The sequence below is a fragment of the Stegastes partitus genome, unplaced genomic scaffold (assembly GCF_000690725.1).
Source record: "Stegastes partitus isolate 25-593 unplaced genomic scaffold, Stegastes_partitus-1.0.2 Scaffold934, whole genome shotgun sequence".
Taxonomy (NCBI): Eukaryota; Metazoa; Chordata; class Actinopteri; family Pomacentridae; genus Stegastes; species Stegastes partitus.
In genome coordinates this window covers 28,988-36,792 of record NW_007578665.1, presented here as the reverse complement: position 1 = coordinate 36,792, position 7,805 = coordinate 28,988, and the positions used below count along the sequence as shown (strand labels likewise).

General features: G+C 52.5%; 1 protein-coding gene across 2 annotated transcripts in view; it reads right to left on the bottom strand.

The window, feature by feature from the left end:
• LOC103366356 (protocadherin-1-like) overlaps nt 1–7,383 on the bottom strand; it is a 25,028-nt gene extending 17,645 nt beyond the window's left edge. Inside the window, exons 1-2 of one of the 2 annotated variants that reach the window (XM_008294057.1) lie at nt 7,004–7,383; nt 6,737–6,885 (exon numbers count right to left, since the gene is read on the bottom strand). The gene's annotated coding sequence lies outside the window, so the exon portion shown is untranslated. Of the gene's footprint in view, nt 1–6,736 lie in introns of both variants that reach the window. The other variant, XM_008294056.1, reaches the window with a different exon arrangement.
• Between the last annotated feature and the right edge of the window lie 422 nt (nt 7,384–7,805).

Here is a 7,805-nt window from a genome sequence, read left to right as displayed (position 1 = left end):
ACACACACACACACACACAGTGAGACACACACACACACACACACGTTTCTCGATCCAGTAAAAATAATAATTTAGGGTTTAGTGTTAACTTAGAGCCAAACCACCGATCGGTTCTGGATTATTCCTGATGAAATACCAACCGAGCCAGGACCTTTATCTGATGATCAGAGTCCCTCCAGAACCTCCCCAGAACCACCTGGTTCTGTATCTGCAGTACCTTCATCTACTGACCAGAGGTCCACAGAGGAGGGTCCAGATTGATCACTTTAATGGACTTTTTCCATCATTTCTGAGCCTCAGAACTTCACCAGAACAGCAGATAGACACATGACATTTAGGAGGAAGAACACATCTGGGTTCTGGTAGAACCTGAGACCAGATCACCACTAAAACATGCAGAACCCACTCCAGACCACATAAAAGGAGCAAAATCACAACAAAATCACTGTGGCTGGACCCAAACATCCAGACATTTGGTGGTTGTGGTTCTGTCTGGATATATACTAGCCCCGCCGCTGCCACCATGGTGGAAACAGAACTGGGACCGCGAACCTAAACTGGCACCAGCAGCCACCCCGTTGGAGCGAGCAGCCCCCGCACTGCGCCGAATATTTAGATATCCGTCACTAGCTGGACCCGAATACCCGGAGTCCAGGCTGCTATTTGGACCAGCCCTAAAAATCACCACAACAGGAAGTGAAATGTGTAAAATAAAGCTTTAAAATCCCCACAAAAAGATGCAAAAACAAGCAGAAGGTCTGAAGGCTGAGCGCGTGTTTAAGCGCCACTACAAAGTGCATTCTGGGTAAACTCTATGGCTCATATCAGCCTGTGTGATGGTGGTTGGTCAGAACCTGTTCTAGACGATGGAAGGACCGTTCTACCTCCAGAACCAGGACCATCTACAGACGGACTGTATTCAGGCAGATGTGGCAGCAGCTTCATCAGACAGACTGAAGCCGTGGTGGAGACAGAAGCAGCTGATCTGAGGTCTGCTGAACGTCTCGTCCCGGCTAACTGCATTAGCATAAAGCTTCTGTCAGTTTTCTTCCTGCTTGACGATAATGAAAAGAAACTGTGGTTTAGTGACAGAACCGGGAGTCGGCCCAGAGGCTTACTGGTGGAGCTGACGTCATGTTTAATGTGGTACAAGCAGAACTTTTCACACAAAGACCAGGACGTGGTTACCAGGCCGCTGAGCTAATCATTAACCACTGAGCTAACATCCAGCTGCTCTGCTGGTGGCGGACGAGGTCGGACACGACGGCTCGGTTCAGAGTCAGACGCAGTAAAACATTCACATCTGGACACAGCAGCAGAACTTTGTCTCTGTTTGGATTCAGGTCAGTAAAAGTTCATCCAAGGAGATTATTCTGCTTTAATTAAACCTTTGTTCTACCAGGAAAAGATTAAGAACCTCTTCCCAGAGCGTCCCGACCGAGACAAGGCGGCAACAGCAGCCATTTTCAAATCCAACATTTGTGGAAGACGAGAACAATTTCCTTTAAATCCAGGCGTTAATGTTCTACCAGCCAGGCTGGACGGTGGCGTAAACCTCCGACACCAGCTGACACACCTGGTCCATGGCTTCAGAGGAAGTCCTCCTGCTCTTCACTCCGGTTCAAATCTAAAGTTGTACAAAATGTCCGTCAGAGTTTCCCAAAACCCAAAAAGACAAAAGTCTAGTCCACAACCCAAAGACCTCCAGTGTACCGTCACAGAGGGAAACCAGAACCAGAAACCGCTTAACAAGCTGCCATCACAGAAAGTCTGAACCGGTGGTGAATTTACTGATTTAAGGACATGTTCCGTCCGGTCCACCTTCACACTTTTGTTCTGAATCGCTGCCGAGAAACCAAAAGCAATAAAAAGACTCTGGTTCTGGTTCTGGTCGAGTTAAAGTGAGAATCTACGGAGTCGCTAATGTCCACAAACATTAAATTTAATCATCGAATTGTTAAAACAGAATCACGCTGGGGTCTGGTGTTCGCAGGTTATTTCCTGTTTTAATAAAAGAACGGCAGCGACAAATAAAGACGTCCCTCCTTTAAATTAATCTGCATTTTAAAAAGCCTTTCAGCTGCTGGGCCGCCGCTGTAGCTCAGCGGGCTGAGCCGGCGACCCGCGTGCTGGGGCTGTAGTCCCCGATGCAGCGGTCGTGGGTCAGAATCCAGCCCACGGCCCTGCAGGTCCGTCTCCGATTCTTCTTCTCCCCTCATCCTGTCTCTACCTCTACGGTCCAGTCAGATAACAGCCCCCAAAAAAAGAAAAATAATAATATTAAAAAATAATAATAATTTTAAAAAAGCATTTCAGCTGCTGGGCCTGAAAATAATTCACTTTAAAACGAACAGTTATTTTAACTCCAGAATCCGAACCGGTTCTGATCGTCTACGGATGAATGCAGGTAGAAATAAAAGCTGAGAGCGGTCCGAGGATCAGAACCGATAGAATTAAAAAACAGCTTTCTGTCTTTGTAAAGACAATAAAGGTACAGATTGGATTTTTCCACGACGCTCGTTTTTTAAATGCAGAACCGATGAGTCACGATGCAGCCTCATACCTGCGGCAGGTGTCGCGTTATCGGCGTCCACGCCTTCCGTCAACACTCTGCTGCAGCTATCAGGCGTGGAGCCGCCTCACATGACGCCCAGCAGGCAGGAAGCTGACTCACTGGTTTTAATGGTTTCTGCTGGTTTCGGTGTTGCTCCCAGCTGAGCAACCTGAAAGTCCCGCTCCGAGGCTCAGCGGCCGGACGGACCGGCCCGGGATCAAACGCTGACCTTCGGCGGACAGGACGGGCCGGCCCGACCCCTGATCCTCTGGCAGCGGCGGCGGCAGAAGGGGATTATGGGAGCGGTGGCGGATGAACAGCAGGCGGGTGGAAGTAAAGACGGAGCAGCAGCACAGTTACTCCACGTCAGACGACCAGACGTTGGTCCTCACAGCTGGACTTACAGCCAGCATCCATTTATATAAGAGATGCGCAGCGAGGGAGCGTTCACCGCTAAACATACACCAACAGAGCAGCACCGTGCAAACCGTACACTACTGCAGGCCACAGTCCCATCAGAACCGCAGCAGAACACGAGATGAAATCATGTTTGTAAAGATAAATAAAGAGAGACACTCAGAGATCTTCTAGAAATCACAGAACTGGATCAGATTCTCGACGTGAAGCGACCAGCAGCACAAGTCGTGTGTGAACCTTAGATATTAGACAGACCTGTGATATCCGTTAACACGCCACACAAACGGCATTTTTCAGGATAAAGTGTGAAATATTTGCTGTAGGATGTGAGCTCTGGTTGCTGCTCTCGGCTTACGTGACTGGATTTAATGTGTGGCGGCTAATAAACGACGTGTCGGCCTGCCGGAGTGTTTCTTGGACGCCGCGTTGAACAAATGATGCTTCTGTAAAATAAAAAAATGCACCGACACACAGCTCCACCGCACGGGGAGTAAACGGGGTCAAAGCGACGGAGGATGCAGTAAAACTCAGTTTGTGTTACGCAACGCCGCCGATAGACGAGCAATGAAACCAGATGCAGGATTCAAAGAGCAGCTCCTTAAACAGACTGAACCGATGAATGGCTTCACTTATCGATCAGAAACACATTCCCCAGCATCTCCTGGTTTTGTCGTTTGGAGGCTCTGGACGTTTTTTTGCTGATAAATAACGATCGTTCCTCTGGTCTGGTATAAATATGCAGCGCTGAGTGTTGTGAGTGTGAGCAGCAGCGGCTCTTAAACGTTTAACCGACTTTAAGCCTCGTTTCTATTAACTGGGAGGAGAAAAAAAATCAATACGGCAATCTAACTCCGCTTTTAGTCACATTTATGGCAGGAAACAATCACATCTGTCCATCTGCGGGCCGGTAAAGCATCTAAACGTCTGCAGGGCCGCACATGAAATTAGCCGTTTACGACTCCCTGCAGGATTTTATTTTGCGTTTCGCCGTGGAGCGGTGGGGAGCTCTTCTGGCTCCAGCGTCAGGCCGGAGCCTCCTCTCCGAGCCGTGACAGTACCGTGGCCCGAGTTCCCCTGTGACTCGCTGCCTTATTATAGCAGAGCAGGAGTGGAGCACGTTGGCGAGCTGATATAAACCTCTGCGACGTGAATCCACAGCGTTCTCCACAGTCTGCGCTATTACACTGATGCGAGCTGTAGGGCTGCAGCAGGAGACGCATCTGAGCTGCGGTTCTACAGAAGAGAAAATAACAAATGAAGAAAGCCAAACGGAGCCGTCACCTCCACTCGCCTCACCCTAATAGAGCAGAATGGAGCTGAAACATGAAACACGCCCAGAAAGCAGCAATGAGGGGCTGTTAACGTGGCTTCATGAGGCTTTCACGCTGGGCTCTGTGGTCCCCGTTAGCCTCCAGTCGGAGCTTTCATCAGGTGGAACCTCCTCACATCTGACTGACTGGTTGCAGCTCAACACAGCGACGGCTTTTATGGATGCTGAGACGTGACAGACAGAACCGTGGCGAGGGCCGTCGTGTTTGAGTCATCTGATAACAGCTGACACGTCACTGGACTTTACACCATCGATGAGCCGAGTCCCGATTCATTTGTTTATTGGTGATTAAACTTCCTTCAGGAATCTCTGAGATGCCAGAGGTGTGAGTGTGGTTTCCCGTATCGACTAACAGGTTCTGCACCATAAAGCCCGGACACTGATTCATGGACTAACCGGCTTCGTCACATCACACAGACACCACCAAGCTTCCGGCTGTCTTTTGTCTAACCTCATAATTACTGCTTTTGTGTGTTAATGTGACTTTTTGCCTCCCCGTCGTCACACCTGAGCCGACACAAGACGGGAAACCTGCCGTGAAAGCTCTGAAATCGGAAGCGTGGACGCCTCTTTTCCTGCCGAGCGGCGGCGTGAATGTGTGTGTGCATCCATTTCCACTCCACCGGCTCCCATTTTAATGACAGCATTAACAACACGGCCGCTCACATCTCCAATTTTTACGCAGAAATGTGCAGAACGGACTCCGGTCCACCTCCCTCATCTCCCTTGGTAAATGGTTTTCGCTGCCTCCCTCCCCCGCCAGACCTCACCTCCTCCCTCTGGGGCCGCCGTGACGTTCGTGGTTGTTTTATCGGCTCTAAATTGGACGGATGCGCCTCCAAATTAGAGGAGGCAGAGAGGCATCCCAAAGCTGGGATCAGACCTCAGACCTCGCCCGGCGACTTGGCAGCGGCTCGGGTGACATTAGGGCCTAAACCGGCCGCAAAACCTCAGCCGGAGCCTCTGCAGCCCAGGCCCGCCGTGCTGCCGGACGGAGGACACCGATCTGGTGCTCAGGGGAAAGCCTCCAGTTAGACCAGAAACCACAACCCGGACCTCTGAGGCTTCTAATGTGTTCGTACAACGAAGCCCAGCTGCATCTACTTCGGTGCATTTTCATCCCAAAGCAGCAGCTCCAGGAAATAGACGGGCCCGCTGAGCCGGGTTCTGCTGCGCCTCGAGGCCCAGCGTGATCATGAGAAGCTCTCCGGATCATCCGAGTGTTTCTCATCAGGGGGGAACGTGAGCAACACGGCGAGGTCAGAGGTCAAGTGTTCTACGGCTCCGTCACGGAGAGCGTATGTTAGAAAACGAGCACAGCGGCGGCGCTTCCTCCCACAGCTCCGTCAGGAGGCGGATGCAGTTTGCATGTAAATACCGACTCCCCCTCCCTCCCCCCTCCTCCCTCCCCCTATCATGTAGAGCAGCTCGGACGCCCACCTCCCCTCCCTCCCTCCCTCTCTCTCTCTCTCTTGCAGGGAGGAGGACCGGAGGAACCGGACCGACTGGATTCCCCTCCGCTGACTAACGCTGGATATTCTCCGTTTACCCTGAAACTCCAGAGGCTGTGTTTTGCATCAGAAACCTTCACTGGAGGGTTCGGCGGTGCCACAGGTGCTCCGGCCTCAGGTGCTGCTCAGGAGCAGGTATGGACCCAGATAGAAGCTGTGAGGCGGCTTCATGGGCAGGTGAAGGGACGGTTCTGTTGGGCCCCTGAAGGCAGACCAGCTCCAGTTTTACAGTAGAACACAGACCTGTGATTGTAGCGACGAGCTGCTTTCCTGCCATTTTCTCTCCTCCTCCTCCTCCACAGAGCCCGAGTCCCTGCAGAACTCTGGGAGCCTCAGATGGAGCCATAATGAAGCCCCGCTGTGCTGATGCTCCTATAGGCACTATAGGGAGCCGCGCACGTCCTCACGCGCATTACACTGGATCACCGTAGTGATTATTCAGTTTGGGAAAGGTTAGGAAACCCGGAGTGACCCGCAGGAAGCTGTATTTTATTACTGACAGACGTGGAGGTAGTGTTGAGGACGGAGGGGATCGATACGGATCAATAGCTGTGTAGTGGAACATCGGAGAAACAGCCATCAGCGCAGATTAGACGCAGAATATGAACATTCGGCCCCTCAGACGGCTTCATTTTACCAACAAGTGTTTAAAACAGAGCTGCTGGGGCTGAACACCGCCTGTGTGCGTCTCACAGTCATCCTCCATCGACTACGTGTGTTTTTTAATTACGGTCCAAGTGCTCATCCAGGAGAAATAGCGGATAAAGTGCAAATACTCGGACTGCTCTCGTGCGTAAAGCGTCTCCCGCCGCCTGCCAGCAGCGTTCAGCGGCCGAAACGGAGAATATCTGACAGGAATGTGTTTATTTAAAGGTGTCACAACGACACTGTGTGTGCAGCGGCTCTGCGGAGAGAACTTCCTACCTGGACCGGGTGAGAGCCGCGCGGTTCCCCAGCTCTGAGCGCTCCAGCCCGGCTACAGGCTCCGCTCCTCCTCGGTGCCCAGACGGAGCCGCTCCAGACCTCCGCGGAAAAAGCCCGAAATTAAGAATCCACAACGTCTACAAAAAGATCTGCAAACAAATCAAACAATCCAGCGGGATGATTATTCCTCCAAATTCTCTCACAATTTCTGTCCACTTTTACTGTCGTGACCAGCGCTGCGCGTCACCGCCGCTGCTTCGTCCTCACCGGAGGAGCGGCTGGAGTCCAGCCGGAGGGGGGAGACCCGTCCGGACGGGTGAGGAGGCGGCTGGGGGTCACTCTCAGCTACTCCGTGAAGCGTTACCACCGGCAGGTTGGCACCGACCGCGGCAGCATCCTCCGCTGACGGCGCGCTGGGAGGTGGGGTGGAGGGCTGCTGGATGTGGACGGAGCACCGGCAGGGAAAAGGAGAAAAAACGCCCAAGCAAGAAGCACCAAGGTCCGGTAGGTTCCGGGAGTCACCGGCGGCGCTCGTCCAGTTAGTTTCCAGCCCGACGCGCGGTCGCTGCTCTGCCGCCACAAACTCTGTCCGCCTCCCGGTCCGGCACGGAGCAGGTCGAGCGGCTGCACCGTGTGTGATGAGAAAGTGGAGTGAATCCAAACGACTGCGCTCGTCGCTTCTCTCCCTCCCTCCCTCGCCCCGTCCTCCCCTCTCCTCCCCCTCTCTACTCTACAGCGGGGAGCGGAGGCGGAGCGAGCTTCCTCCCCAACAACTTCGTGGATTTCCCAACATTTTCTGTTTTTTTCTTACACAGATTTTCTCTGCTGCCGTTTGTGAGAAGCTGAGCCGCTGCTCGGTTGGACTTTGTTCCGTTTAAAGTGCGCTGCGGCCGCCGGAGCCACAGGTCCCCACCTCTCCAAACCGGAGCTCTGCGCGTAAAAGGATGGAGACGCGCAGATTCTCCTCTTTTCTGTGTTTCCGCTCCAACAGTTAAACTCTGCTGCTGCTCTCATACAGTAAATAAATGTTTCTGCCTCTCTGCCATCTCTCTCTCCGTCTCTCTCTCGC